Source organism: Zingiber officinale, chromosome 9A (genome assembly GCF_018446385.1).
Source record: "Zingiber officinale cultivar Zhangliang chromosome 9A, Zo_v1.1, whole genome shotgun sequence".
Taxonomy (NCBI): domain Eukaryota; kingdom Viridiplantae; phylum Streptophyta; class Magnoliopsida; order Zingiberales; family Zingiberaceae; genus Zingiber; species Zingiber officinale.
The window spans coordinates 27,514,361-27,521,145 of NC_056002.1; the positions used below are offsets into that span (position 1 = coordinate 27,514,361).

Genomic DNA, 6,785 nt, shown 5'->3' on the forward strand with positions numbered 1-6,785 from the left:
CCTTTAAATTCTAATCCTAGATTGCCTATTGAAGAAATGCCACAATCCAACTTGGCATGTCTTTTACCCTTTCCTATTTGTACCAATTGAAATTAAAAATTAAATCCTCAAATTTTATTTAGCACATTTTACTTTTTCTAAGAGTGACAATTTAGATTAAGGTTTACATTTCCCTTAATTCCATAAGAAAATACCAAATTCCCAATTTGGCATTTCTTTTGCTTCTCTTAAGTGTGTCAATTTAAATTAGATTCAACTCCTCAAATCTTGACACATTTTACTCTTTCAAAGAGTAACACTAATAATCTTTCTCATTTTCAAAGGTTAGTAAAACCTTGAAAATGCTCTCCAAGTGCCAACTTCATCAAGGTTGGGTTGACTACCATTCCAATTAGAGTTGACACTCTCTAAACCCATCTAAGGTGTAGAGAATATGCTCCTAGGAACCCAAAACCTATTAGTACTCCTTGGATTCTCTAGGTACTCACTAGGGATGACTTCCCTAGATACCTTCTTAAGGACCTTTCTAGGCTTCTTAGAAGCCTTGGTCACCTCTACTAGGTCACTTCTAGAAATAACTTCTCTTGTAACCTTCTCTGTGACTTTATTAGGCCTTTTTGGAGCCTTAGTCACCTTTACTAGATCAACTTTAGGGATTGCCTCCCTTGCGACCTTCTTTGTGACTTTGTTAGACTTCTTAAAAGTCTTAGTCACATTGGTCTGTCAAAAGTACTCTTAGGGAGTCCTTCCCTAATATCTTTGACTTGACCTCTACATCTAGGGTTGGTCTCATAGCTATATGGAACCCTATGAAAGGAAGTCACATCCTACTTGGCTTTAGGTTTGTATCTCAAACCCCTATAGCCATTGGATGACTCTTGTCTAGCTTTTCCTAAGTTATGCTCATTTTGACCCCTAAGCATATTTTCCATTCTTGCTAGGGTCCTTTCTAGATTATCAAGTCTTGACCTTAAGACTTGATTGTTCACTCTTAAATCCGTAGATTTAAATTTTTCTTGATTCCTATGAGCATTTCTATATTTAGGCATATATCTATAATCCTTAGAATTATTACCTAAGTTGCTATCTATCTTCCTAAACTTAGGTATGGTAGATCTAACATGAGGAGGAATATATATTTATCCTTAGTTCCATCATGCTTCCTACTTTCATGATAATGAGCATTACAATGATAAGAATTATTTCTAGCATGCTTTTTATCTTGTGTCAAAAGAATAGATTCATTAAATGATACCTTGGTTTTTACCTTGGAAGCTCCCCCTAGACTTGTGCTTCCTTCTTTGACTTTGATTGACTTCCTCTCTTTAGGACATTGACTTCGGTAATTGTCTCTTTGTTTGCATGAGAAGCACACAATGTGCTCCTTGCTTTTGTGTTCTGTGGGACCAACCACTTTAGGCTTCTACTTAGCCTTGGTTGCCACTTGGCCCTTCTTCTTGGCCAATTTTGGACACTTGTTCTTATAGTGTCCATGTTCCCTACACTCAAAGCAAATGATATGATTTTTATTATTTACAATCGAAATTTCTATACCTTTACTTGTAGGGGCGACACTTGATCCTCCATTTGATTTATCTTGCATTGTGGGGGTTGCATCATCTTCTTCTTCCTCTCCTCTTGAGGGTGTGGGTGCTTCCACCTCTTCAACTCTTGAGGATGTGGATACTTCCACCTCTTCAACTCTTGAGGATGTGGATACTTCCACCTCTTCCTCTCTTGAAGATGTAGAAGATCTCTCATCTTCTTCCTTCTCCTCCTTTTCTTTCTTCTCCTCGAATGTTGACCTTATGTCAACATCAGATTGGTCCTTCTCTTCTTGGACCAATGAGCCCTTATCTCATCTACTCCTTGAAATTGAATGGGGTTTTCATGATAGGCAATGACCTTTTTCCAAAGATCACTTGCACCCATGCATTCACCTACATTCAAAATTATGTTAGAGGGTAATAGATTTAACAAAAATTTTGTTACCTCCTTATCCGCCTCCGCTTGCTCCCTTTGTTCCTCGGTCCAATGTCGAGGTCGGAGGCGCTTCCCCTTTTTGTCCTTTGGAGCCTCAAATGGATCTTCCAATACAACCCATTAATTCCAATCCATTTGGAACCAAGTTTCCAACCTCGTCCTCCAATAGTTGAAATGTTCTTTGTCATACGGAGGTGGAATTCGGATATCTCATCCAAGCGGTCCTTCGGACTCCATCTTCTTCCTCTAACTTCTTGCTATCTTGGCGGTTAGTCCGTAAAAAAGTGACCTCGTTCTGATACCAATTGTTGGGACCGGTGTGCCCACTAGAGGGGGGTGAATAGCGTTTCATCGCGCTTGCGTCAGTTTGCTTCGTCTTGTTGTTGTGCAGCGGAATACTCGAAGACAAACACTCACAATGCTAACATCTAGGATTTACTTGGTATCCACCTCAAGAAGAGGTGACTAATCTAAGGATCCACACATGACACGCTATATCCACTAATGAAAACCCTCCTTCTCGGTCGCAGTCGAAGGCGGAGAAGCCTCGTACAAATTCACACACAACACAAACACAAATACAAGAAGAAACTCTAAGAATACAAGTGAATACACCTTTCTTCTTGCTACTTGTTGTTGCCTCTTGAACCTTGAAGATGCTCCTCAAGTGCTTTCAAGAACTGGCGTGAGTGTTGAAGAAATCGCTGTGAAGATCGATGTAAGCTCGCAGGAGAAGATCACAAAGATCTGCGGAGAAAAATACTCCGGAACGGCTATATCCTGTGCTCCTAATCGATTGAAATCAACCCCAATCGATCGCCATGTCAGCTCCGTACAATCCCAGTTATCCATCACCTGCATCCTGCGCAACGGTCGAATCTCAATCGATCGGCCAATCGATTGGGACATTCTGAATCGATCCACCGATCGATTCAGATGTTTTCTGTGTTCTCGCGATCGCGCGAGAACTCCCAGCTCCAATCGATCGACCGATCGATTGGAGATTCCCAATCAATTGCCCGATTGATTGGGAAGGTCTCTGTGCTCGCGACTTATGCTCCCAATTGATCGACCAATCGATTGGGTCATTTCTTCCTTCGCAGCACACTCCAATCGATCGACTGATTGATTGAACCCTGGTTCAATCGATTTCCCAATCGATTGACCATTCTGGACTTGACTCAATCTCAAGTCCAAATTCTCCAACCCACTCCTGGTCAACCGTGACCTATTGGGTCTCCATGCCTAGCATTTGGCCACACCCGACCAACCTCGAACTAGTCTTCTAGCCTCCTCCATCAGCCTCGCGTCCCTCGGATATCTCCCTATCCTTCACGCTTTGCCTTCAGGAGCTTCCTTTGGCCTCATCCTAGTTGTCGGGTCTTCCTTGCCAAGTCATACCAAAACTAATCTTGCCAAGACCACATGCTTGGACTTACACCCTTTTCCAAGATCACACTTGGACTTTCCAATTGTCTGGTTCCTCACTAGGACTTTCTCCTTTGCCAAGATCACACTTGGACTTTCCAATTGCTTGACTCCACACTAGGACTTTCCTGTTGCCTGTCTCCTCACTAGGACTTTTGTAACGCCCCGGCCCGGGCGGGCCCCACCCGGACCGAACCAGGAACGACACCAGAATTACCTATCAGTTTGATGACTAGCTCCACAGACCACCGGAGGTCCTTTCAGCGTGCTTTGTCCTCACTCGCACGCACCCTGGAAAACTTCCCAGGAGGTCACCCATCCTCAGATTTCTCCAAGCCAAGCACACTTAACTTTGGAGTTCTTAAGTTTGGGCTTCCGAAAAGGAAGGTGCACCTTGGTGATATGGATAGTATCATCTAACCTTTTAAGTCATACTTAACCAGAATCTCAGAACCGGGGTATTACAATCACCCCCACTTAAAGACACAACGTCCTCGTTGTGTAACTACAAATCACACCACAAACAAATCCCAGAATCTCCCTCGCTAGGTGGTGCCCTGGGTGCTCCTACCACAGGCGCACTTACGGTCGCAAGGTCGCTCTGATACAATCTGTAACGCCCCGGCCCGGGCGGGCCCCACCCGGACCGAACCAGGAACGACACCAGAATTACCTATCAGTTTGATGACTAGCTCCACAGACCACCGGAGGTCCTTTTAGCGTGCTTTGTCCTCACTCGCACGCACCCTGGAAAACTTCCCAAGAGGTCACCCATCCTCAGATTTCTCCAAGCCAAGCACGCTTAACTTTGGAGTTCTTAAGTTTGAGCTTCCGAAAAGGAAGTTGCACCTTGGTGATATGGATAGTATCATCTAATCTTTTAAGTCATACTTAACCAGAATCTCAGAACCGGGGTATTACAATATTTTGCAATTTAGTGGTATCAGAGCTCAGGTTGCGGAGCCTATTTATGTGTTTCGGATTGTGCGATTTGTTTTTCGTGTTCGGTATTTTCGAGTTAATCTGATACCAATTTAGTGGTATCAGAGCATGGTTCGAGTCAAATATCGTGTTTTGTGTTTTGAAATTTTAATCTTGTTCCGATTTATGATTTTCGGTGTTCCGATTGTTTTGTTTTTCCTTTGTAAGTTGATCCCTCGATGTGACTCTCGAGTTGTGGGACCAGGCAGCGGCAGGAATCTCCAAGCTTAGGAGGTATGTGGTATACAGTTATCATACACTTTTGTTAGTACTTGGCTAGTTGTTTATATCATGTGTACTTGTTTAGTTGCTTGTACCATGTGTTTATACCATGTATGATTTGTGGTGTCAGACATTGGTTAGATCATATATGGTGATATGTTATCTTCTGATGAACTATTAGTGGATATTGGACTTAATGGTCTATTATTTATTCTTTGATGTTGATAGTAACTTAAAGAGTATAATGCCTTGATATTTATGGAGTTGGTAATTTTAGTTGAAGATTAGATTATAGATTTTGTGTCAGTGATCTTATTTTTAAGTATGTTTATTGTACGGACATGAGGAGTCCTTGATATTGCTATTTAGGTTTACAGTGCCCTAGATATTTTTATGGACCCGATGTGTAGAGTATCGATTACTCTTATTAGCTTGATCGGTAGGAGACCGACGTTCTCTTTCATAGGTCTTAGGCTCCCTGTATATATATCAATTATGGAAAGGGAAAATGCAGAGGACGATATTATGAACGTTGAGGTCTGATTCTCCGTATATGTGTCAACAAGTGAAGGCAGAATATCAAAGTGGCGCAGTGGAAGCAAGATGAGTCCATAACCCACAGAAGCATCCTTTTCGGTTAAGGATTTGATCATGACACTATGATGGATTAGTATATGGGTGTGTTATTTGGTTGTTATCCCTAGATGAGGATTTCTGAGTTAGTAGTAAATTTGGGGACCAAATTTTTATTAGTGGGGGAGAATGTAAAATACGGTGTCCAAATAATAATTAAATAATAAGTTTATTAGACAAATAATCTTATTAGATTTTTTAGAAATTTTTAGAAATTTCCTGGGAATTAATTGGAGCTCGTATGATGTATTTTAAGGGATACATTTATGGGCTCGAGGAAAAGTCTATTTGAAATACCCGAAGATGGGAGTTGATTGAGAAACTAATGTAGGGCTTAATCAAATATACCTAGATTTATAAAACCTTTCTTTTATTTCCTCACCCGCGTGCCCTAAAACCCACGCCGACACCTTCCTCTCCCGATTCTCCCTTCGCGTCGAACCGCCGCCGTCCCTCCCTCATCGAGCCGATGTCTCCTCTTCGCGTGAGGCTAGGACGATGATGCCGCTAGCCACGGGAGAATCGTTGTCGCTCTTACCTTCGCCGGCGATCCTCATCCTCGACGCACGCCGCACCCGATCGACCCGGTGCTGCACATCTCGGTGACAACAAAGCTTATACCTCTTCTATTCCCTAATTTGAAGATTCTCCGGTGGATCTTCTCTTCGGCTAGCCATCTCACGTATGGCTTCGGTGGCCGGAGGTCGGCAGATCGGAGCCCTAGGTCCACCGGAGTGAGGCTAGGGTTCCAACGACAAATCTTTGGATTGAATCGACATTCCAAAAGGTTGTCTTCCCTTTCGTGGCATTGCAACCAATTTCCACCACCGAAACCTTCATCACGGTATATTTTCCTTCTCATCTGGACAGAGCTCTAATCAATTTGGTCGATCGTCACCTATTCCTTATCCTTTGCAACCGTTTGTCTCATTTTTTCGTATCGATGCTATGGATTGCTCAGTATCTGATGTAGTGTTTCTAGCGGTTGGAGTTGTTGTGGCCAACAGAAGCGCAACTGGTTGCAGAGCGATCACAGAGGTGCCGAAGGATTGGAGTGAGGGGATCAGATCTGAAATTGTTAGAGGAAGCTAAGGTATGTGATCTTTAGGTAACGAATTATGTTGAGTCTGTTATAAATTGGAAGTTGGAATTGGTTGTGGAAGTTTGCTGGACTGATTTCCAGAAGATTGATAGTTGTAGGTTTTGTTTAAGGGATGTGATAACTTTATTCAGTAGCCGTTTTGTTTGTTTTTAGGGAACAAATTCACGATTTGGTAATTCTAGTAGTGATAAGGTTTCGCTGGAATTGTGTGAATTGAGAACTTAAACGAGGGTTTGGATTGGCTTTGAGTAGATCGGTAAAGTGATGAGTAGAGGGTAATGAATGAGATCGGATTAGTAACCTGTTTCGGGTTTATTGGTTTACCTATTTAAATTCATATGAAGTTGGTTAAAATTGATACGTGGCGCAGGATTTTGATCGAGGCAGGTGTCGTGACGAAGTGGATATCGGATTCAGACTACATTTAGAGGCGGGT

At 42.4% G+C, this 6,785-nt stretch overlaps 1 long non-coding RNA gene across 1 annotated transcript; it reads left to right on the forward strand.

Moving 5' to 3' along the window:
- The first annotated feature begins 5,614 nt into the window (after positions 1 to 5,614).
- Positions 5,615 to 6,785, forward strand: LOC122020313. Its single transcript, XR_006122181.1, has 3 exons — positions 5,615 to 6,091; positions 6,209 to 6,340; positions 6,720 to 6,785. It is a non-coding gene; the product is annotated as an uncharacterized LOC122020313 (long non-coding RNA).